At 46.2% G+C, this 23,876-nt stretch overlaps 1 protein-coding gene across 41 annotated transcripts in view; it reads right to left on the bottom strand.

Annotated features, from left to right (window-relative positions):
* Positions 1 to 23,876, bottom strand: part of MAP2 (microtubule associated protein 2) — a 192,535-nt gene that overhangs the window by 71,764 nt on the left and 96,895 nt on the right. For 39 of the 41 annotated variants that reach the window (XM_048953526.1, XM_048953528.1, XM_048953523.1 and 36 more), the window contains one exon: positions 14,535 to 14,594. The exons of the other annotated variants lie outside the window; for them this stretch is intronic. The gene's annotated coding sequence lies outside the window, so the exon portion shown is untranslated. The remainder of the gene's footprint in view (positions 1 to 14,534; positions 14,595 to 23,876) is intronic. 41 annotated transcript variants of the gene reach the window in all.

Here is a 23,876-nt window from a genome sequence, read left to right as displayed (position 1 = left end):
CTTGCTACAGGTTGGCTTTAACCTTGTTCTGCTGCCTCCCAGTATCTTCCCACCCTGCGCCAATGGGCTGACGTAGATGTGTGAAGTCAGAGGTGCTCTCCTGGGATAAGAGGAAGAAAGAATGAGTTCTGTGGGAGGCAAAGGAGCAAGCCCAGGGCCAGGAGTAGGGAAGGACAAGAAAGTTGTGCAGGATGAAGAAAACGTGTGTCAAGAATGATAAGATGTGACTGATGAACAAATTTAGTAACTGAGGAACAAGTCTGGAAAAAACAAAGCCATGGGGCTGAATGTGTGTTATTTTAATATAAAGAGACAGCCAGGGGGAAGGAGGGGAGCCAGAATTTGCCATCTCCAATCAAAACATCCAGCCTAGACTCCCGCCACAAGCAGTGGCCAGCACGAGCTGCTCTACATGAAGAGGCAAGAAGCTCCACTGAGTTTCAGTGTCACATCTGCACATTCTCGACAGACAGTCACCACCTGCTAACCCAGGCCTGCTGGTTTCCATCACAGCCAGGTGCCTTGGTGCCTACAAGGATCCAGATCAGGTTCCTTCCAGGCAGCAAAAGCGAAGATGCCCTCAAGGTCACCTTCTGGACAAGGGGAGTAACCTCTCTCGAGGCAGCTCTTCCATGGACTACAGGCAGAAAATTCCATTACATGTTCAACAAGATACAAAAAGCACAGGGGGAGATAGGGCACGCACAGAAGGGACATGGAAAATTCACAAAACATTTATGCATTCAGGTGCTCCTGAGATCTCACTTGACAGAAATCTAGGATCTAACACACAACAACTGAGGCCGCTTCTGAATTTCCCTGGATTCTTCCTGTTGCAGTCTTTCAGCAGCACTAATACTGACATTGAATCAGAATGTCTGAATGCAGTATAATCACAAACAAGGCACAGGCGACTCCTAAAAAGTGCAGAGTGTGCAATCAGGATGATTAAAGAAGCTTCTGTGCAAGGAATGACTAAACAGGCTGGGCTCCTCATCCTGAGAAAGAAGGGAATCGGATGGTGCTCTATAAAGGTATGTAGCAAAGGGAAGATGAATAAGCAAACAATCCCTCTCTCCACAAGGAGCAACAGTGCAGGAACAGTCAAGCAGGACTGACTGTGGCAGGCACTGTGCAAATGAGCAGAGGTGATTCTTCCTGCTGCAGGGAATTACAATGAATTAGCTACTGCAAGAAGTTGTGCATGATAAACGCTCACGGCAGTTCAAAAAGCAACTGGAGAGTGATCATGGACAAGGTTCCATGGGTGAGGGCTGCTGTCGGCAAAGGGAAGCTGAAGCACTGATGTCTGGGATGGGGAAGTCGGAGGGAATGGGAAGAATGAAGCAAGTTCACAGAACTAGCAGTAGCTTGGACACATGCACAAGGGACCCAGCTACAATAGCGCTATCATCTGTGATTTCTTTGACAGCCAAACTCTCTGGGTCTAACCTTGAAACCTTAGTGTCCTTTCAGATAGCTTTGCCTGCGTGATAACTGTTAACACACCTCTAGACCAGGTCTGGTTTGTGACAGTTCTTTTTAGCTTTTTTGGCTGTCCTTAATACTGTCTGTCAACAAGAGCAGTGCAAAACTTTCCAAGCCTAAACAAAGTTCAGCACTATACAGATGTCTATATTAAAGTGGCTGCCATAGCTGGATTTCCTTGCTGCCAGATAGACAGTGATTTATTCTGTAAGTTTCGTGCCCTGAGCTTTCACCAATTCTCTTCTTTTCATCCTGAAGCCCGGCAGAAGTCTAGCAGTAATAATTAGCAAGCCATAAAAATCGACCTGATTTGTGGGAACCACTGAAGGATGCAAAGAGACATTTCTGTTCAAGGAGGTAGGAACAAAGGCGCGTGGTTACTGACCCAGTCATGTCAGACCTAAATTTTGAGGGAATCCCAAGTGATAAGCATCCTGCAGACTGAACGCTGCCTATTCATTCAGCCCTCCTAGCAGAGTGAATGAATCATCTTTTCAGCAGAGACAGCCCCTCTGGGTCAGAGCTGAGGTCAGCGGTAGGGCATGTGTTTCAGACTGCTTGCCCTAAATGAAAAGGAAAACATACAAGACCACTTATGCTGCTGCAGCTCCAAGCATTTCATCTATAAAACATTTACATTTAGCATCTCATGAGACCTCTTATAAGTGGCAGCTCAGGATACATCGCCAGGTCCTTCTGGAAGGGCCATCTGTCTTCCCATGTCCTCACGTCCTTCTTCCGCAAACACTGTTTTCAGCTCATCCTCCTGTTTGTTCCCAACATAACCATGAGCTCAGTGTCACTGTGTGCTGTCTGCAGACTTTTAGCATAAGGAGGTCAAGTTCATTTTGCAGGACAGGTTGAAAATGTGCACCCCCTCTCTTTAGCTGGTGAACCAGCCCCTTCCAAGCAGCAGGGCACAGTCTGCAGAGCTTGGTTTTGCTGCATCAGCAGAGGGCTGAACACATGGAAGAACATGTGTCTGGGCTGTAATCTGGTGTTTCAGCTAGAAACTTCTAAGGCCAACAAAGCTGTTCATTTGCTAGCGCCCGGCTGTGTAATAGGTGTTTTTCATTTACAACGTAATACAGTCTGTGTCATACCATGTACTTTCCTTCATAGTTTTTTTAAACATTGATGCTCAGCAGGGAGCTGTGAAATTCCATCTCATTTGATGGGAAAAGGGATGTCTTTAAAAGCTGCCTCCTGCAGCTTTCACCCCAATAAGCATTTTCCTCATTCCTCTGTTAATTAATGCCCAGTTTTCCCTCCTGAACTTATTATCCAGTTCATTCCCTGCAACTTGCCTCCATTGTGTTGCTTATCCATCCTCATCGTCCCCTCCACACCCATCATCAACAAAACCACTTCTGCCTAAGAAAGCATAATAAGCTTGACTGCCAGAGGGAAAAAGGGCAAGCACTGCGTGTCTGAGCCCAAGCTGCCCTTCCCAAGCAGGGTTCAACCACTCAAAGGGGCTCTGGGGCTTCCTCTACCCTCTTCCCTCAGTGCATTGCTGCTGAGCAACAGATAGCAAGGAACTCATCCCAAGTACTGTCTTAGAAGTGTAACAGGACTTGCAGTGATCCAGCCCAAGCCATAACCCAAAAATCAGACTGAGGTTCCTGACAGCTCAAAGATCAGCACTATGCAGGGAGACAGATGGTATTCAGAACAGTTGGGCATCCCACTTCTCAGTCCACATCCACATTTCTGAGGCAAACAGCAGCCAATACTTGCTCTGCAGTAACACAGACCATGCTGTACAGAAGAGCACTCTTGTTAAATGCTGTGAAGACATACCCACAAAGAAACAGACGCTATGTTTAGGAATACCTAATATACCCAGTAATACCAAAACAACTGGCCCAACAGTAGGCTCCCCTCTTTGGCCTCATTCCTCTCCCACCCACTCTCAGATGCAGAGGTGCAGACGGCTCAGGCCTAGCCCCACGTGGATCCAAAGCAGCCCTGCCACCAGTGTTAAATTCTTGAGAACAGAAACCTTGGGAAAGGCACTGAGGTTCCTCCATCAGCTTACAGATCCTGAAAGTCCCCTCTTACCCCATACATGCTTTCTGCATGCCATCTGGCTGAGCTGGAGCCTTTTCCAAGAATACAGTACTGAGGTATTTCCCAGCACTGCTGGTGCCCCACATTATGCACTGTCAGCAACAGAGAGATGATGAAAAGCCTCCCCCGTCCCACTTATTTTTTTTTTTCTTATTTAAATAAAATACCTGTATGTTATATAAAGGATTCTGCTGCTGCCCTTATAGCCGTTCCCAATTTGAGAAAGCATTTATATGAATGAGGCTACAGCACAAACCAGAGGAAAGAATAAAACCTAAAGCTCCTTTACCGGAAGCGCTGCTAAGATCAACCCCCACTGTGTGCATGGCAATCAGCAGACATTTCCAGAATGGATTTACTCTGGTGCTTTGTCAGTGTTCTCTGGGAATATTACAGAAGCCAGGAGATTCTTCTTGAAGCAAATTGTTACTTGTCCTTCAAAAAGGCACCTGACTTGATACGGAAGGATTTGGGATGGGAGGAGCTCCTAAACAGCAATCCTTGTTATTTCAGTTGACTTTGCATTTGTGAGCATTTTAGAGGAGCTGTACTGGGCAAAATGGGAATTGTTAACATCTGGCTAATAAAGACAACAATACCCACATCACTATACTTGACACAGACCCATGATCAAGTGCAAAAAATTACCATTTAAAAGATAGAGTTGATCATTCAAACACCAACCATTCAAATCGTACGGTGCTTTGAAGAATATATTGTGCTATGCTTTGCTGTACGGCTTCCAAGGAGCATTGCTCATCACCATTTGCAGCTTCTGAAATGGGGGTGGCATTCTTCCTTTTTCCACGCAAGGAGTGACTATTGAGACAACATGTTTTTATATAGAAGGCTTCTTTATATCAATACTAAATGCACACAACTGTGACGGGAAGTCGCTGTGGAAACAGTTCTCTCCACTTAGCTCATGTTTCACTGCTGTCTCTGTTTCCTATCACAAAAAAAAAGAAAGGACATGGCTGTATTTTCCTCAGCTCTCGACCTTTCTCTGTTGCTTTACCTGTTCAGAATCCCAGGAGGTCTTAACATGAAAGATTTCCAAAATCTATTGAGAGATTCACACACACTGCCCAAAACTCTCTTAAACTTCTTCTCGTGCCAGAACCACCTTCTGCTGCAAGTAGGGAGAAAAGAAAGGCACATTGGGGTGGATCAGGACAGCATTCAGAGACATCTACTCAAATTCCCTGCCATGTTCTCAGTCAGTGCTATGGAAGGCGCCAGGGAAAATATTCTGATGACCCAACTTCAAGGCACTTTTCACTCCAGGGCTTCATCAAAATCTAAATTAAAAATATTCCTTCTGCCTTAGTTCCTAATGTTCATTTTCCCATTTCAGCCATTCCTGAGCAAGAAAGCCATAAGATCACAGAAATGGAAGGAGGCAATCAAGGCCTGGTGATGTAACCACACCAGGAAATACACTGAGGGCCCACGACTGTCACCTCTCTGCAAACCACTGCAGAGCATTTATGCATAGTCAAATTAGATATGAAAGGGCACAACTGAACGACATTGAACCATGAGCTCCTTTGCAGGAAAAAGCCTAAAAAGCTGATGTATTCACAAGGAAGAAGAGCAGCCTTGCTGCAAAGCAAATGAACAACTGTGCAAGTCTAAGGAGACACTGAGAGCTTCCTTCTCGTAGCTGAGATGCGGCTGTCCTTTCCCAAAGCAAAGGGCATGGCTCTGTTTTACTGGCAGTGCTGTTAGCTCTGTAAATTTTACTTTCAGCACCTTCCTGAAGGTGTGGGTCTGCCCCTACTGACAAAGTCAGACACATCCATGCTGGAAGGTCGCCAACGTGCATTAATCACCAACAATACACAGACAAGGTGGTAATTCTTCTACAGGTTGGCCAGGCAGAGCCATTTGGGAATGTAATGTTAACCTCCTGTAGGCAAGAGATAGTTAAAAACAACAACAACAAAAAACCATCAGCTCATTCCTAACAAGTATTTAATGTTTTGTCAGGAAAAACCAGCTTCCTTCAAAGCAGCAAAGAGCAAGCACTGACTTATGTTTCCTGACACCCCAAGAATTACTGGCTCACGTTCCCCTGTTCCCTGCGTATCTGCAGGACTACAAAGACACTGCAGTATAAATTCATTAAGTAACACAGAGCGCAACAAATTCAAGTATTCTCATTACACATGGCCAGGAAGCAGACCATCCAGAGATCGGAGTGCCTGATTTCCATAGGTTACCATGTTTTAACCATGTGGCACTTTAGAGACCAATTCATTAACTGAAAGCGAAGCATTCAATTCAGATACTCCCTGATTTCCTTTTAACCCTTTCCTGCTGCTCTCTGCTCTACTGACACACACTGCGATCAATGAAAATCCCATATTTGTTCCCCAGCTTTGCAGGCATTTAAGTGTATGTTTTGATGGGGGTCACGTTCCTGGGAGTGAAACAAAATACCTGCCAATAAGGCAACTCCAGGAATTACAAGCACACTGGAAATATGATGCCAGAACACATCTGAAAGAATTTAGAAGCAGCGTAAGGAGTACATTACACATTTGTTTAACTGCACCCTCTTTACATAAAAGACAACAGTAGAACGTGGTAAAAGCAGAGCAGGATTTTCTGCATTCAGCAACACTTCCTTCCATTTTCCTTCCCTTGTCATCTCTGCACCAGAAACGCTGAAATAACCAGCACTGCTGCAGTTGTAGTGACTTAACACCCACCTCAAGCACATACAGAAAAAGACTAATTTTGTAAGCTTCAGCGCTTTTAAATTATGCTTGTTGCCATGAGAACTTGATTAAAATGCCACCTACAAGCTTGCAGAAAGGGGGAAAAACAACAACATCAACAACAAAAAATCCCCTTTTAATCAGTGGTAGTACACTTGCTGCATTGCAGCATTTTCACGAGCTTCACAACCTTCTGCAGTGAGAGGCAGCAGAGATGCCCAGATACATTTTGCTGAATACTTCATTCTGGACAAAATTTAGCTGACGGTGTGGTTGTCACCCACCACCATTAGAAAACACTCCATTCAAGGAAGATAAAGCACATGTGTACGTTCTGCACTACGTCACAGATTTGAAACTAGAACATTAAGTGCATGTGCAAAGCAAGGGCAGCCCTGACAGCCACCTGAGACAACAAAGTATTTGTTGAGCGATCTGAGACAAACCAAAGCTACTCAGAGTAATTTACTGGCCACAGTAAAGGAGTCGCCTCACGCAACTCTTCCCAAGATGGACACATATACTTATCCATGAGCAAAAAACCCACCATTATTCTAATTAAGAGCCAGGCTGCATCCCATTTAAAATGAGACTAGAATGAATTTTCCCATGAAAGACCAATCCCCTCTTGAGGATAACATCCGTGTTAGAGCATAAGGTCTCCTCTAAAGGATTTCACACAAATCAGCCCAAAGAGCACATATCTATTACCAGCAGAGGGCAAGCATCACGCCAGAGACCCTGGCTGCCATCTTCTAAGGAGGAAAATGCAAACTGGAACAGGTAGTTCTATTGTTCCTTCACCTCATTTTCATACATTATTAACTGTTCTATTCACCATAGAAAACAATGCATTCTTCACCAGAGGAGGTGATAAACCTACAATCTGACATCATGGGACAACAGAAGCTGGCGGTGCCCTCCACGAGTTGTTCAGGTGTGAATGGAAATAGTGCCATGTTGGACTCAAGGGCACAGAAGGGTATTCTGCGGCCGCTGGAAGCTCTCAAACATGCAGCAAAACACACACAGAGGCCAATGGGTATATCAGAGATGGGAGTGGAATGTGATGCAAAGAAGTCTCAGAGTGCTGGTTGAGGCTAGCAGGACCAGCTCGCTGAGATCACTGATGCTTATTCCACCTTGCCTTCTCTGTTTCTTTCTGCTAAGTGCAGGGAACCTGGAATCCTGCTCCCATTGGGTTAAAAGAAGAACAAGATGAATGTCATGATTATCCAGACCTCCTGGTGATGAAAACAACATTTCTCTACTTCACGTTCAAAAAAAAGCCTGGCTTATTTTTCACAGGCATGGATTTTCCAGGAGATTAATAACACTAGCAATTGTAAGGTACTTCACTGAATAAAAAGATTTCTATTTTATTATCTATGGACTGCTGAGATTACGATTGTCTCATCTCTTCTCTGGATTAACGTAATTTATTATTTGCTGCCACTTTGTCCTCTTCCATTGGGCATTAGCTGCATACGGTCTGCTAAAAGCAACCAAAGGAGAGCCTGCATGCCACGCTCATAAGAATCTGCACCAGCAGAGGTGACTCACTGTCACTTTCACCAATGCTGAAACACGCCACCCGCTGCCTCCCTGCGCTCACACCCACTGCTTGGTCTCCATAAATGTTCACCAAGTGTCAATGAATGTCACTGAGCGCCACTTGTTCCGTCTGGAGGAATTCAAGGACATACCTTTGCTTCATATGCTCTTCCATGTCAGATACCATTCTGTCAGCCTGCCCCTTTGCTGCCATCTGCCACACAGCAACACAACATAGCGGAATATTGGTGGAAGGTTCAACCTCTACTGCCATACCACCGACATCCACCACTGATGCTGTGGGCCAATGTCATAAAATAGGAGGCAGTACTTTCAGAGCAGCCCTTGTTTATGCTTTTATAGTAATGAGGATCTTCCCCAGAGCAGAACAGCTCTCCATCTAAGGCACTGAGCTGCAAGATCAGAGTTCAGTCCAGGGCTCTGCTCCACGACCTTGAACTTACGAACACATAAGCCTGTGCTTCAGCTCTCCCATCTGTAAAACATGAATTACCAACATTCACGCTGTCCATAACTTGCCTATTTGTGCTGCAAATCCTTCAGGGCAAGGGCTGTCTCTTTACATCTGTGTGAGGATGCTCTGGCTCCCAACCAATGTCTTCATATCCAGATTTCAGGAAGTTTTGTTCAAGGAAGTACACTGACCAGACACAGCATCTGCCCGGAGGCAGCATGACAAACTTTTTCATGCAGCAACCCAAAAGGAGAAGATTGCAACACGGGCCTTTGACATCAGTGCTTGAATAGCTTCCTGAGCATGCTGGAGAAACAGAGGGGCCAAGACATAATGTGCCTCCTTGAATGCTGTGCAAAAAGCAGCAGCACGGAGCTTTGGATGTTCGTCTTCTCTGGTCCCTGAGAGCCCAGAAACTCTGCTCTGGCCCTTGGTCCTGCCAGAAGGGACTCTTAAAGCCCCTCCTATCAAGAATAACCCCAGTTCAAAACCTGCATGTAAAGTCTGAGATGAAGGCTGCAGCCCACCCACCACATTAAGGACCCCTGTTGATGATGCCAATGTTAAAAAACAAAAAAAAAAGAAAATTATCCCATGTCTGTAAGGCTGCTGGCCTGACCAACAACCTAGTACCCTCACAGACTCTCCGTAACACTTTCCCCCTCTTTCCTCCAGCGATCTACACAAAGCTTTCTGCATTTCTTCTTCTGATAGCTGCTCATTTCTAAAATTCCTTTTATAAACAACTGCCTTTGGCAGCAATTAAAAATGTGATGTGTTGAAGTGCCAGAATCCACAAGTAGTGCCATAAATCACAAGGTGTGCGCGTAGTCCCTGTTTCCAACTTCTCTCCGCAGCTACGTAACAGGTCCTTAACATTTCCTCCTGACATTAAAGCAGCCTTGATTCCATCGGTTAGTTCAGCTGAAGATGTGTCAGTGTTCGCACAACCCAAAAATACTTGCTCCCTAATTCTCTCACTGTGCTTGTGCTCCGGTTGCCTGTCTCTGCTGTCTGCTGTGCCTATCCACACACATCACTGTGAATCACACTGGCCAACTGCTGTCACATTTGACAGAAGACACTAGGCTCCTACCTACCACCTTAGGAAATCCACAGATGGGTAGAAGAGATGAAAGACATGAATGCCTCTGTGGATGGAGACATATAAGGAGAAGAGCTCAGCCCTTATTCCTCTCCTATGGTCCTGGCTACCAACCTACACTGCCAAATACCACCAATCATTTCAACTGAACTCAAATCAGTATGAAGACTCAACGCCAAGCATTTCAAAGTAGATTTCCTCTGATAGGTATAGAAACATTCAAGGTGCAGAAGGAATGCTTTACCAGATCTTCCTTACATTGTTCAGGCCAGAAAAAAAACTAAAAAAAGCTTATCTTGGTTTAATTAGCTATTTCTACTGCTAGTTGAAATAAAACGTCTAAACTCTGCACTTGGGGAAAAAGAGGGGATGGCGTCTGATTCCATTTGGGGCAAACCTTCAGCTTAATTTTTAATGGAGCTGAACCATTTTGTCCATTTCAGTTATCTGCTGCATCGGTCAATACGTAGAATATGGAGCTGCATTAGTAACTGAACTGTCAGAGTTAGAAAAACATATTCCTAATGGAAAACATGCTAAACCGCAGAGAGACAGAACGGTGCTGTGTATTTCCTAACTCTCAATACACTGGATTTTAAGAAGGAAAACAAAAAAAACCAACCCACAAATAAAACAGAATTAGATCCCTAGCTAGCTGCATAATGTATGTGTTTTCATGCTGCTATGTCCCAAGTGAGCTGCCACACATGAGTACTGATTTCCATCTACAATTTCCCAGCGTGAACTACAGGGTCTCTCAGCTGGTAATTACACCAGCAAACATGGTCTCACCAGCATGGTGCCTGCTTCTCACATCTCTGTCTCTCTTCCTACGTCTGAGTGTAAGCTCTCTGGGCTCTGGAATAACTCCACTGTTGGAGCACACAGCATCTAACACAACAGTGATCTAAGGCAGACTTGGACACCTAGTTACTAATATTATGGTGCTTAGAGCACTGAATCGCAGAGCGTTAACAAGAGTCACAGCAAAAGCTGTTGCACACAGTAGCTCGCTCCCAGGCACACTGCCATTAACCCTAGACTTGATCCTGCTGTGTCTAATTCTGTTTTCATTCCATTCATAAAGTGGAAGCAGACTCCTTCTGTGTTCTTACAGTTTCTCACAGCAAAATTATGTAATTGTATAAGCAAGGAAAAATTTCTTTTGCACAAAAAGGTTTTAACTGAAAGGAGGATACAGCATGCTACAGAGGACTCTTACAGACATAGGTAGGGGTAACGTTATCAACTAATTGATAAGAAAGGGTTGTTGATTGAGCACCATGAGATCCCCACACATCGCACACAAACGCAGCAAAAGGCCAAACTGCCAGTTTTATGACAGAAATGTCCTGGAGCCTTCTGATAATAAATTTGAAGATGATTTGGAAAACAAAGATGAGAACAAGCTGTCTCTCTAATGTCAAGCTTTCCCTTTACACGAGAAGCCCGCAGCAGAGCATGGTTCCTGCACTGTTATCCCACTCCCTATGCAATTCTTCCAGCTGCCCAGTGTGTCAGAGCCAGAGAACGGACTGATTCATAACTTCCTGCTTCAGAAGGAACCCGAGTCTCAGAGGGAAAGGAGGGAAAAAAATGACTCATCTTAAGGATGACAACTAGAATAGTTTCTGGTCACGATTATGAGGAGCTTTCTTTCATCAGCTGTGCTGGAAAGAACATTATGATTCAAACATCTGTTCTTCTCATAAGCTTCACTCCTCAACACAAACGAATCCGCGCCACTCACAAACCCCTCACGTGCCAGAACGCTCACAGCACTGCCATTACTCCCACTGCCTCTTTTCAGAAGCGTATTTACTAACATCACTGCTTACGCCCAGTAACTCAGCCCTATCTCTGGGCATCAGATTTTCTAGCACTGAGCCCACAGGGGCCAGGACTGCTGAAGCAGCTGATGACTTGTGCTACAAAGACACTCACAGCTCTCCTCTTGGAGTGGGATCATTTTTTCCACGACGGCGTGGCAGGCAGCAGTGACTTCCAACCCCAGCCCTGCCACCAGCCACAGCCAGGCACTTCATGGAAGACTTCCATGGAACTCAGCACTAGGAAGCTATGTGAAAATTCAACATTAGCACACTGGACCGCTTCTTGAGCTGCAGGAAGCACTATGTTGACTTTAGAGCCAAAGAGGCAAAAGAAAATATGCTTCTCAACTGCTCCTAAGTTTCCATGTGAGCTAGATACACCAGCTCACCTTCCTTATTTTTGCTCCTCTGAAATATGGCACAGCAGTGCGAAGGCCTAGTGCTGGTGCCAGCTGCTGATCATCACAAAAGCACTGAGCATGAGCTGCAGTGCACAGAACAGTCCAGCTTCCCTTCCTCACCAACCTCATCCCGCAAACCAACCCGGCACTGTTCAGCATTTTGCAGAGGAAAGTAAGGAAGACATTTTTCCCTTCTCCCCCAGGCTCTCTGGCCCACCTCCGGGCCCACAGAGCTGGTGTGCTGCTTACCAAAAAGCTGCAGCAAGTCATGTCATCTCTGCCTGTCAGTTCCTCCCTGAACAATCTTGCTTCTGGGCTGTAAACAGGTTTGAAGCACCTACTAGTGACTCAGCCTGAAAGGTAGCATTATTACTAACACCAGCACCATCATCATCACAATTTACCAGTGACAGGGGACATTCTCCTTTCTTTCCATTGCTTAACAACTATGCCTGAGGCCTTTCAAAATGCAGCAAATGCTGATGATAGCAGATAAATACAAGTAAGTCGGTTCTGCTGTTCTGGCTTTTGTTCAAAACAGGCGTTTTCAAAGGAGAGAGCAAAAAATGACTATTAAGATCACAAGAAAGGAGAAAAGAGGCAGGTTGATTATACAATCAATAACAGCACTCCCTTCAAAGCAAGAAAAAAGTAGAATGGTGACAAAGGATAAACACAGAGGTGAAAAAAAAAAAAAACCCACAAAGACTGGTTTTGTGCCATTGACAAATTTCAGCTGGAAGCTAGGGAGAGGTTTCTAGCTCACAGTGCAGTTGCAGAACAGCCCACTGGTCAGTAGGAGACTACTTTTAAAAGACTAGCTGCTGCTGAAGAAGGGCTGGATGCCATGCTGGAAACAAGACCGGGTGTGCCAAGAGCCTTATTCAACCCTTCCACAGTTGCTTAGTGGAGATGCCTCCTTGCAGCTCTCCCTGTGCCAAGCAGGAGATACGCAAGCCAGCAGCGTGGGAGAAGAGAAGGCAGAGCCAGCAGGGGCACAAGTGTTCTCTCTGAGCATGCTGCAGGTCCACCTTGGTCCCACGCTGTCCATAAACATATCAACATAGCACCATCACAGAGCCATATTGCTTTTGAAGCCAAGCTTTCAGCTCTACATGTTAGGAACAGGCTACGCTGACATCACAGCTCTGCAATGTGATTTCTGTCACCCTTCTGCAGCCCTCTGTGCCACCCTGCTGGTTGTGTCACTTCCCCTGCCCACCCAAGCCCAGCCCCGGTGATGCCCTTAAACAGGATGCACTGGGACAAGCTCCTTTCCCTGAGCCCTGACCTCCTTTATCAAAGCTTTCCCCATCACCCACTTGCTGCTCATTATTTTTACTAGTGAAAATCAGTGTAAAGTGGGTGGTTTTTGTTTTTATAGGGACAAAGGACAGCTCATGCTCATGAGATATTATCATGCCATCAGTGATGCAGTGAACCTGCACAGAAAAACCTAGTTCTGATGAACAAGCCTTTCCTTCTCTTTCATTTCAAACCCACTTGCCCTCTTCTTAAAACACCTGAGCAGCACCAAGAAGCTACGGGGTGCTCCAACATCTTTTCCTTATTTCAGAAGTAATAATTCAGACCAATCAGTTAAATAAGAGGCATGCACAGACTGCTTAAGCCCAGCAAAGCAGATGTCTGAGAATTTTATCACCAGCAAAGAAATGGTGACCGCAATGAAACGTCCCGTTACTTTAAATCTACAAAGCTAATTTAATCCTCCATTTCGTACTCGCTCGTGGCTGCGAGGGTACTTCAGGGCCATGGGAAAATTCCTGAAGCATACAGGATCAGTACAAGCAGCGCCGTGCTGCCCCAGGGCATGCCAGGAGCTGAGTGTTCCTTTCCCAAGTGCTGGCACATCCTCAGGCACATTGCTGCCACCAGAAAACCCCTTGGATGTTTAGGGTTAGAATGTATCTAAGCAAGCGCAAATGCACGCAGGGTGGGAGAAGCCTGCGCCCCCTCTCCAGCAGCACATCCCTCAGGACAGGAGAGGCTGGCACACAAAGCCCTTATCAAAAAACAGCACCTTGCATAACTTCAGTAAAACAGGGTCCAGAATGGACTGCCCACTTCTGATGAATATCAGTCACCATTAACTGCTTTCTCCCCCAGCCTCCACTCTTATATCCCCAAGTTCAAAATCCTGTCTTCAGCATTTCAAACTTGTGCTTGAGTGAAAAGTAACTATGTCTATCTGTAAGTTAAATCAATGAATACCTATGAAGAAACACTAGTAAAACAAGTACGTGCTCATCAGTACAGCAAAGGCCACACAGATTCCCTATAAAACTTGGCTTCAAGTGTCATAGAGAGTTTTCAATTGTCTGAGATGGGCTCTCTTGAAAGATTTCTTTCTTCCAAAGAAGAGAAAATGTTCATTCCCCAGATCTAACAAAACCATTTTCAATTCTGAAGACTGGGCAGTACTAGCTTATCACTGCTCTGCTAAACTCTTCCCAAATTTTCAGTGGCACAGCTCAGCACAGGGCATGCTGAACCAGAGCTGCATGCAAACAGCACCGTCACCTCTTTCAGGTGCTCTCCTTCAGTATCAACACCACCTTAACACTGTCTCCACCCTGAGCTGTAAGCAGGTCCTTGCTAACCAAACCTGGAAGACAGCTCCGTAGGCAATGGGCACAGTGGCTCCCATCAGACACAAGAAGCTTTGAAAATAAAAAAAAAAAAAACCAAGGCAGGAACTAAAACAAAAGAAACATAAACACAAGTGGGAAAGTGGGAACTAACCCCAGAAAAATGAAGTGTTCCAGGAGTTAGAGAAGTTTTCTTGCTCTGTTCTCAATTCTCAAAGCCAGGTAAAGCAGCCTCCTTGTGGAACTATTCTAGCAAGAAAAAAGGTCATACCTGTTCAAGCAGATGATAGGGTGCTCTGTGTGGTTGTTAAACAAGGAAAACTCTCTGTTCCTATAAAAAAAAAATAGAAAGAGATACACATGCTATTTAGTCCCTGTTCAGGTAGCTTAGCACAAACTCAACACTGTAAGGACTGAGATGCTACATACTTCTACAGAAGGGGGTCTGAAGCCTTCCCCCTTTGACCCACGTTAAATAGCAGAGGTTACACCCCAGACACTGCTAACCCCCTCTTGTGATGCCTTTCATTCTGTGAGAAATGCTTGGGCAGTAACAGCAACCAGCCTGTTCAAGCAGGCTCTTCTGTGTGTCCTGCCTACACACCCTCTCCCTATTGCAAATCTTCCACCAGAATACACTGGACAAATACTATGGATAGTATGGATGCAAACAGCAGTCTGGCACTGAAATGGCCACTGTCAGGGAGAAAGGTGTATGATGGGGGCTGCTGGTACCACCTGTCTTTAAGGCTGCCTCTCATTTGCTTTTAATTTCAGTGATTTTAGTCAGACTCTCCTTCTTTCACATGGACTGGATCTGCTTGCCTGCACCACGATGCTGTTGCAGGGCTGTGCTAGCTGCAGTGCTCCACCAGTTTGCCCAAGCAACACCCAGCAAGAACTGAACGATTCTGCTGCTTTGAAGGGGAAGGTTTCAGACAGTTCTGACAGCGAATGAAGGGAGAGCGACTGCTCCAACACGCTGCAGAGGCTGTCAGCGGAGTGTACCATCCACTTAGAGGCAATAATTAGTGACATGAAACAAGCTGTAGGAACCGCAGCTCCAGCTACCATCAGTTCTAACCCCCACAGGATGAAGAGGAATGTTAAAATAAGCTAATTAAGCTAGCAGAAAGATCGATGTTCTGGACAGCTGAGCGTTCAGCACTCTGTGTCCTAGCAGCCCTCCCATGTCACCCGTACAAACAACGCTGTGCAGCACATGCCCAAAAAGGTGGCTCCTGGGAGAGTTAAACGCCTGGGGCAACAGCATTCAGCACTGACACACCTGCAGCAGGCAGCCCAGGTGACCAGATAGCATTTTAAGGAATAAACAAAAATAATAACTCTGTACTTACACACGCTCATTTATCATCAGCATTGAACACACGCTCCAGTTGCCTGAACTGAAACCTCTATCAACTCTCTGCTGAAGGTCTAGCACAATAAATGTGATTTTAGCCTGCAGCTGAATATCAAATATACCAAACAGTCAAAATACAGCCTGCCAAAGTGGGAAGCATTTTTCTGTCCCAGGAATTTGCTGGGGATGGGCTGCATCAGCAATCAGCAATCCTGACCAGGACGAAAAGGAGACATTTCAGAGAGTCTCCCCCAAGGAAACAGGAGGGACAGGGCAGAGCTGGCAGCTCCAGACTCAAAGCATCTATCTAGAAAGCAAGAAGTTAGCATTTAAGTGCCTGTAAGAATCTGATCCCACTACTATGAATGGAGTTCTTGACTTTCTCTGAGCATCTCCTAGTAATCACAACGCAGAATGCATTAGAAAAGCTTCCTTTTTGTGTGTATATACACCTATAATTTTGTTTTTGTTCCTCTTGCCTTGGACAAAGATCCACAAAGAATTTGTCCCAGTGAGGAATGCACTTAAACTGGCAGGCTTTACACCAGTCTTGTGCTGTGATGAAGAGACGTACTGGCCCACCAGTTTCAGCACTGCAGGGGATGGCACCTGATCTGCTCTGAACGCTGGCTTTCCAGAGGGTCGTGGCCCAAAACAGATGAGCTGCATTTCACTGCTAATAAGAAGCTGCAGAGGAGACCTTTTGGTCTTTCCATTTATTCAAAAGAATGAAGCACCTGTCTTGCTCAGAGACGTAGATGCCCCATCCCTGGTAACAAGGTCAGGCTGGACCACGCTTTAAGCAGCGTGATGGAGCTGTACGTGGCCCTGTCCACTGCAGAGGAGTTGTGCCAGAAGATCTTTAGGGATCCCTTCCAACTCAAACTATTTTGTGATTATGTGATATTTCTCCTCCTTCCAGTTTAGGGGTCTTTTCCAAAGACTGCCACATGACCTACCTACCACGCAGTTACTGTGATGAGGACTAAGCATATACTTTCCCTGTGCTGTTCCACCTCCACCCCTCAGCAAGGTACAGTGCTTCCATTTCAGCCCCTCTGCCCAAGGCCCAGCTCTGCCTTGGAGTCATCAGCTTCACTCAGCTGCCTGCAGAGCAGCACTTCTAGAGCTATTAACTCTCCCGTCTGGGAGCTTGTCTTTTGCTCCTCATTCCCCCAGAGCAGCGTGCAAGCAATGATAAAACCTAAATTGCCACGAATTACTTTTAAGCATTTTGTGTTTTGCACAATAATGCATTATACACAACAGTCTGCAAACACTACGGCTGCAAATGGATCTGATCCATTAGCACCAAAGGTTTCCACGTAGCTTTTTCCTTTTAGAATACTCTCTTCCTTTCCCTTAATGTTTTCCTCCCAGCAGCAGAGCCTTCAAATAATAGAAACGTCCCTCTTGTACCCAGCAGGCCTGTAAAAAGTTTTAATGCTGCAAAAATGAGCAATGTCATCCCAAATTTCTTTATTCTAAATGCTAATTAATTGCTTCTGTGTTACAAAAGACCGGATTACTCCTAACGCTTCCTAATTCCCACAGTTTAAGTAGCACTGCTTGTCCAACGACCACAGAAATCTCCTTTCCACTATACTAATCCACATCAATTTTTTTCAGTCTGTTAAAATAAATGTCAAAACCCTACAACTCGGAAAAAGTCATTTTGCAGAGTAAAGCATCCCAGCACTGCTGCTGCTGGTCGGGGCAGCTCACGGCCACGGAGGAGCAGACAGTCAGAACCAAAGCTGATGGGGAGGCGGAGATGGGAAAGATTAAAAGCTCTCTAAGCTTTTCTCCAAGAACCTCGGGTAAGTGGAGCCTGAAATATGCTGCAGACAGGAGACACTGTTCAATCATTTATGGAAATCAAGGTTAGCAGTGTCAGCACAGTTGGCTGAGGAGGAAAGTTTCCTCATCTTGGCGCAGAAATAACTTGGCTATGCTAGTGGCTGCCAGTAAGGAATAAAGAAAGGAAAGAGAAGGACAAGGAAGGCAAAGGATAAAATGAGTGCATCAATATTTTCACAGCTTGCACACAGCAGCCCGGCTAGGACCCTGAGGGGGTTTATGTTTCAGGAGCCTCAGAGATGGAGACAATTGCTACATTTGATGAAAATATACGGTGTCTGGGTTTTACAAATGGTGTCTCCAATACTGCATATGATTTTCTAACTAGCAGGAAAGAAATCATTCTGCTAACAATTACTGTTGAGCAAAGGGCCACAAAAATCAACTGGGGCCTGGAGCACCTCCCGTATGAGAAAAGACTGAGTAACCTGGGTCTGTCCAGCGTGGGGAAAAGACCAAGGGGGGGATCTGATTAATCTTAATAAATATAAAAAGTGAGGTGGGAGGCAGATAGGTGAGGCCAGGCTCTTCTCGGTGGTGGGCAGCAATAGGACGAGGAGCAATGGCCTCAAAATCGAACGTGGGAGGTTGCATACAAATGTGCTGAAGAACTTGTTTACAGTAAGGGTGGTGGAGCACTGAGCGGGATGCCCAGAGAGAGGGTGGGCCTCCTTCCATGGAGATACTCAACACCTGGCTACATGCTTCCCTGTGTGACCTACTGCAGGCTACCTGCTTTAGCAGGGAGGATGGACTCTATCTCTTGAAGTCCCTTCCAAGCCCCGAGCTTATGTGGTTGTGTGATTTTGCCCTGCTCGCCAGCACAGACATGTCATCAATGCCACATCTCTCTTAACTACAGCTTCCTTGCTTTGTAGTTGCTCAGTGAAGATAGGTCTGGGGGCTGTTTTCCTAATCTTGTCGAGACGAATTTTCATGCATACTGCTTGCAAGATGTGCCACCTGCTATTTTATATCTATAATTTATTGCATAATGAGCTCCCATAAACTCTTACAATAGCTTAAGAGACTTGTAAAGTGAATTGCTAGCCTATTTTTTCTCAGTTCGTCAGCAAAGCAAGAAGAGCTCAGGTCACCAAGTTCCCCCAGACTACACAGTCTCAGCCCCAGATTCCCCTTGCGGCACAGCCCTAGAGGCTTCCTCCAGCCAAGGACTTGGCCTCCAGGAGAAGGGCTGCATAAGACCCTGCTAATTGAGAGGTGCTGGCATAGCACTATCCCACACCTTTTGCCATTTGCTTTAAGAAACCTCAGCTATTTCAGACACCCATTAAACTGCTGTGTAGACACGAGACGTATCTTCACAGGCTTGAAGGGAAAAGCTCACTGGACTCATCGCCAGAAAAGAAATGCTTGCTCCAGTCATTTAGTGAAACGGAAACTAGCAACCCTCTGAGCCGGCAGCCAAGAATAAGTAATTCGTTAAGATCTGAGATGCCTTTCCCCTAACAGGGGCAGCACTATGTCCACCTCTGTACGGTACACCAGAAAATGTATGCTACCACACTCAGGTCAAGCATTCTCACACACATACTGCTCCGAAACTGGGAAGCTGGAGACCTGCTCCTTTGAGATATTACTTCAGCATAACCTGACAACTCACCAAGACTTTGCCAGACACCACTAAGTTCGTAAGACACGATCGCATCATTTTTTTTTCCCTAAAGGAACAGGGGAAAAAAATCCAACACACTTTGAAATTATGCATGGTACTACATGTACCTTACTGAATACTGCATTTAATCTGTCTTCAGACTAACAGTGCTTCCTAAAACAAGCCCACAGTCTTCAGTAAGCTCACGGATGTAAAAGCAAAAGCACGCGTTGAAATGAGCTCTGTTCCCAAGGAGAGCTCTTGCAATGAAGGAAGCCAGGATGTGTCAAGACTACAGGGGGCTTTGTCTCAGTCCTGAGTGACAGACATCATCAACAGAGAAAATCAGCCATTGCCTTTCATGTATGTACACGAGCCTTGACAGTCACGCTGCTGCAAACCAACAGCATGAGTCTTTCTCTTACACACTGCGCTAATTTGGAGGAAGGCGAGGAAAGGAAGGGAGGGAAGGAACGACAGGGCTGAGGAGGTGAGACAAAGTGCCAGAACAAAGCATGGTGATGAGAAATGATGTGCAGCTGGGCAGAGCCACTTCCAGCTTTGCTCAACACAGATCTAGGAAGGCTGAAAAAGCGCTGCCCAGAGCAGGCACAGGGCAGGTCCACACTGCAATGCTCCAAGAATATGCTTCCACCAGCACAAAGAAGGCATATTCTTGGCTGCTCTTTTTGAGCCCCATCCTACCAGAGCAGTGGGAAAGCAACATCTACAGTCCCACACTACGCTCTCTGCTGCTTCCATTTCCAGGCTCCCTTGCTTAAAGGTGACACGAGCATCTCCTCCCAGCAGTACTCATGACTGCCAGAAAGGCACAGCCCATGCATGGGGTGGAGGTGTACTGCAGCTGGGACAGACAAGACAAAGGTTCTGCCTTTCAAAGAGCAGCACAGGAGTCTTCCCCATGGCTGCAGCTCTCAAGCAGGCAGGGATCTTTCTGCAACTGAGGAATGAGGGAGGACACGAGAGGTCTTAGAAAGCAAGAGGTACTACGCTGGCTTGGCTCCATCCTCCTGACAGAGGCTCCTTTTCAAAAGCACCAATTTTACTCATCCTGCAGACTTTCCTAGGTTCTACAAGGCAGGCAGAACATTTTCCCAGTACATCTTATACCCAGAACTCAACAGTATTTCAGGGGTGTGATGGAAACGTCAAGACAGACACAATAAAAAATGTCACATTTTTTTTAGCTTGGCTCCGGTTTATTTTTCTTGCCAGCATGATATTACACAATGTAAAGTGTAATTCAGAACTTCAGAAGAAGACTCTGATGAAAAAGTAATAAAATCCCACTTCACAGTTTTTCATACTGCAAGAATACCTTGCGGGTCATTGAGAGAGCTACTTACTACCTGAGGGGAAAACCACAGTACTCAGTTCCTGCTGCTCTATGGCACTAAGGAGGACCAACCACACAGAGAATCAGAATCATTTGAGTTGGAAGGGACCTTTAAAGGTCATCTAGCCCAGTGCCTCTGCAGTGAACACACATAGCGACCTCTCAGCATTACCTTGATGCTGTGCAGTGCTTAATTCCATCCTCTTGCGTAACCAAGCGCAGCGCCTTGCCTGTGTGTAAGTTACCATGAGGCACATCATGCCAGAAGAGCAACAGCTGAGGAGCATCTCTAGAGTTGCACGGGGAAAACACCTCTACTTACAGTCACAGAGGTTCTTGCAGTCAGTTGGCTGCAGGTTATCCAAACCGTAACCATCCTAAGTTAACTTTCTGGAGCAGAGAACAGGCTGTGCAAATTGAGCAGTATCCATGACAACCACATTTGAGCTGAGGATTTGCACTGTGATGGATGCATTTGAGAGAAAGAAGCCCAAAGCACCAAATGAGGTAAGGAACACAGAAGACACAGGCTAGAACATATTCTCTACAGCATGGATCAACTGTGATACACATGCCATCAGAGAAGCCCAAAGGAAATGGGAATAAAGCCATTGCCACAAAACCTGTACTGTGTATACAGCTTGTGAACGTACGTGGCAGGGCGAGCAGAACAAGGCCAGCAGTCATTCCCTGCCTTTCTGGGAGACATTTTGCTACCACACCTTGGATTTCTGCTTCTTCCTTCACCACATTTCATAGCACTTTAGCTGAGCACTGACCACATTGTCTGACACCTTAAGGAAGCTTTCCTGGCACACATGAAAGGAATCACATGTCCTTGCTGATGACTGTACTGCCAGACCCCCTCTGCATGCATCCCAGTAGTACGCACACTTCCACAGCTGCAGAGCTTAAAGGTCCCAGAGGCTTTAAGCCTTTCATCTTCTAAATCACCTCTAACTGCTTATCTCTGTTAGCAATCTGAATGCACAAGTCGCTTGTCACAGGGTGAGGGGGACTTATAGCAAGTAAAGTCATTGAGTGGTTGAGTACAGGGAGCTTTTTGCTTGCTTTGCCAGGGTTTCATGCACATCACCTGCCATTGCTGCCTCCAGGCCTACAGGGAAATGCCTAATGGCTCCACAGACAGCACCTCAGGCATCCTGGGACAGTCCCTGTGAGCTGACAGCAGCCTAATGGGGCCATGGCACATCAGCTCAGGAATGGGAAGCAGGACAGCCCAGCAGGCAATTCCTTCCTTCAGCTTCAGCACTGGGGAAGCTCTGATATCTTCTTGCAAACACATGGAGGTACCTCAACAGGCTGGATTTCAAGCTTGCTGAGTGCCAGCCTCCTTCTCCTACCAGTGAGGGGGAACTAGAGACCAGTAGCTCACCTGGCCTGCAGCAGGGATGTGCCACAAGAGAGAGCTTAGGAAAGGGCAGGGAAGGACGGCAGCCCCTGCGGACAGAACCATCTCCACTTCCCTGGGTGGATGATCTAAGTAAGGCAGCAGACATGGTTAAGACACTGTTGTCCCAAGCCATCTGCTTAACCCTGGCTGCAGGATTGCCCTACTGGCAGCCAGTGATGAGAAAACACACCTCCATGTGCCGTCACTGTTTGACTTTGCATTGGAAGGCTGTGCATGGGAGAACCAACAAACAGCCAGGCACAGTCACTAGGAGCTTCACACTCCACCCCTAGCCAAAGGAAATGAGCTCACATACGTGACCTTCTACAATGCAGGAAGAAGCAAGGACGTAAGAAGTAGCAATCTTCAATAGAACTTCTTCTCACTCAGACATAACCTATCCTCAAATTACAGATGCATCATCACTTCATTTTTCGCTTGACCAGAGCCTACACTCATGAAAGAGGAATATCTCCCCCAGCACAGGGACTGCTCTGGCTCTGCACTGCCAGAGCAACCATACCTGCAATGAAATTCCTCTTCCTGTGCATCTGGTTCCTGCAGTGTGGCAAAACTAGTGACCTGCTGGTGACTTAAGTAAATGAGTAATGCCTCATGCCAGAGAGAAACTGATACCAGCATCAGCTAGGGAGAGAAGTTCCTACCATGAAACAGGAGCAAGAAGTGTTTTTTGCCTGACAACAGGCCAGTTGGTGGGAGACTCAGGGATGCTTAGGAGAAATGGGTCCCACAAGTGCCACAGGTATATGGCCCCCAGAGATGAAACTGTAGGAAACCGGACTGAGGAGACTGAAGAACTTCAGTCCCTAAAATCAAATAGTTCTTAATTTTGTATTTAATAAATCCACACAGCATTAGCCCAAACTCTTCTCCTGCACTGCCTGCTATAGGAAAGCCCTTGCCCACTGGTAGCAGAGTACGGGGGGGGGTTTGGCTGATGGAATTTCAGATAGTCTGGTCTCAGTGCACGCAGGCAACAAACTTGTGAAAGAGCTGTTGGGACTGGGCAGAGGGCTGCCACAAAACAGAATTTCACGCTGGGGTGGAGGATCCAAAGCAGACTGCAAGGCTCCAAAGCAGGGTTCATATCTCCAAAACAGACATGTAAGCAATCACTGGTCACTGAGTACCACACCACTGTGCTCAGCAAGCCAGTCACCCTCCATTGCACAGTTGGTAAACAAAGCCTGGAGCCAGACTGGCAGCAGATACCAGCAACTCCTCCGTTCCCTTGGGGCTCACAGCACCCGCTCACCAGCCCCCCTACCCTGCTGGGCCCAGAGGATGCACCCCACAGCTTCCTTCCAAGCCCTCACACCCCCAGCCAGGCTCAGCACCAACCAGCAGCAGCAGTGCCATCTCCGTCACAAGTGGCACAGAGGGCCAGCCTCGCAGCTGGGAGCAGCAGTCGTGCTTCCCAGCTGTGTTTAGGCTCCGTGGGCACTTAGAAGTGCATCCTGTCATTAATCTACTCTGCCTGTCTGCTGGGCTCTTGGGAGAGAATTTCTCCTTTGCTTTCGCAAGGCTTTCTGCTTAAGAAGTGGGCAGCAGGGGTCAAAGCAAGTAACATGCCCATAAATAAAGCTAAGGACAAGTCCAGCTGCTGCCCGCTTGATCAGTGACATTTTTTCCCATCTCTCTCTTTTCATTTAAATTTCATTTTGTTTTTATTTTGCTTTTATAAAGCAAAACTGGCTTTGCCCACATGCCAGTAAATGGGCAGGCAGCACGGTGTCCCCAGAGCATGGCTCGCACACCTCTCAGTACCAGCAGCAGCCTAAGCCCAGGTTGGGTCCATACCCCATAACCTCAGCCCAGGGCCTTACTGACACAAAGCTTTTTAGCTGAGGAGTCTGCTGTGAGGGCTCTCTCATGTAATGTATACATATTCCAACCTGTTGTTTATTTGAAAATTCTGTAGTTCCTGTGAAACCAAATGTGCTGTATTTAATAGCTTAAGCTATAAGTCATAAAAGCCAAATT

This window comes from Lagopus muta, chromosome 8 (assembly GCF_023343835.1).
Source record: "Lagopus muta isolate bLagMut1 chromosome 8, bLagMut1 primary, whole genome shotgun sequence".
In the NCBI taxonomy this organism is placed as follows: Eukaryota; Metazoa; Chordata; class Aves; order Galliformes; family Phasianidae; genus Lagopus; species Lagopus muta.
The sequence above is the reverse complement of the archived record's forward strand: the minus strand, read 5'-3'. Positions and strand labels throughout refer to the sequence as shown.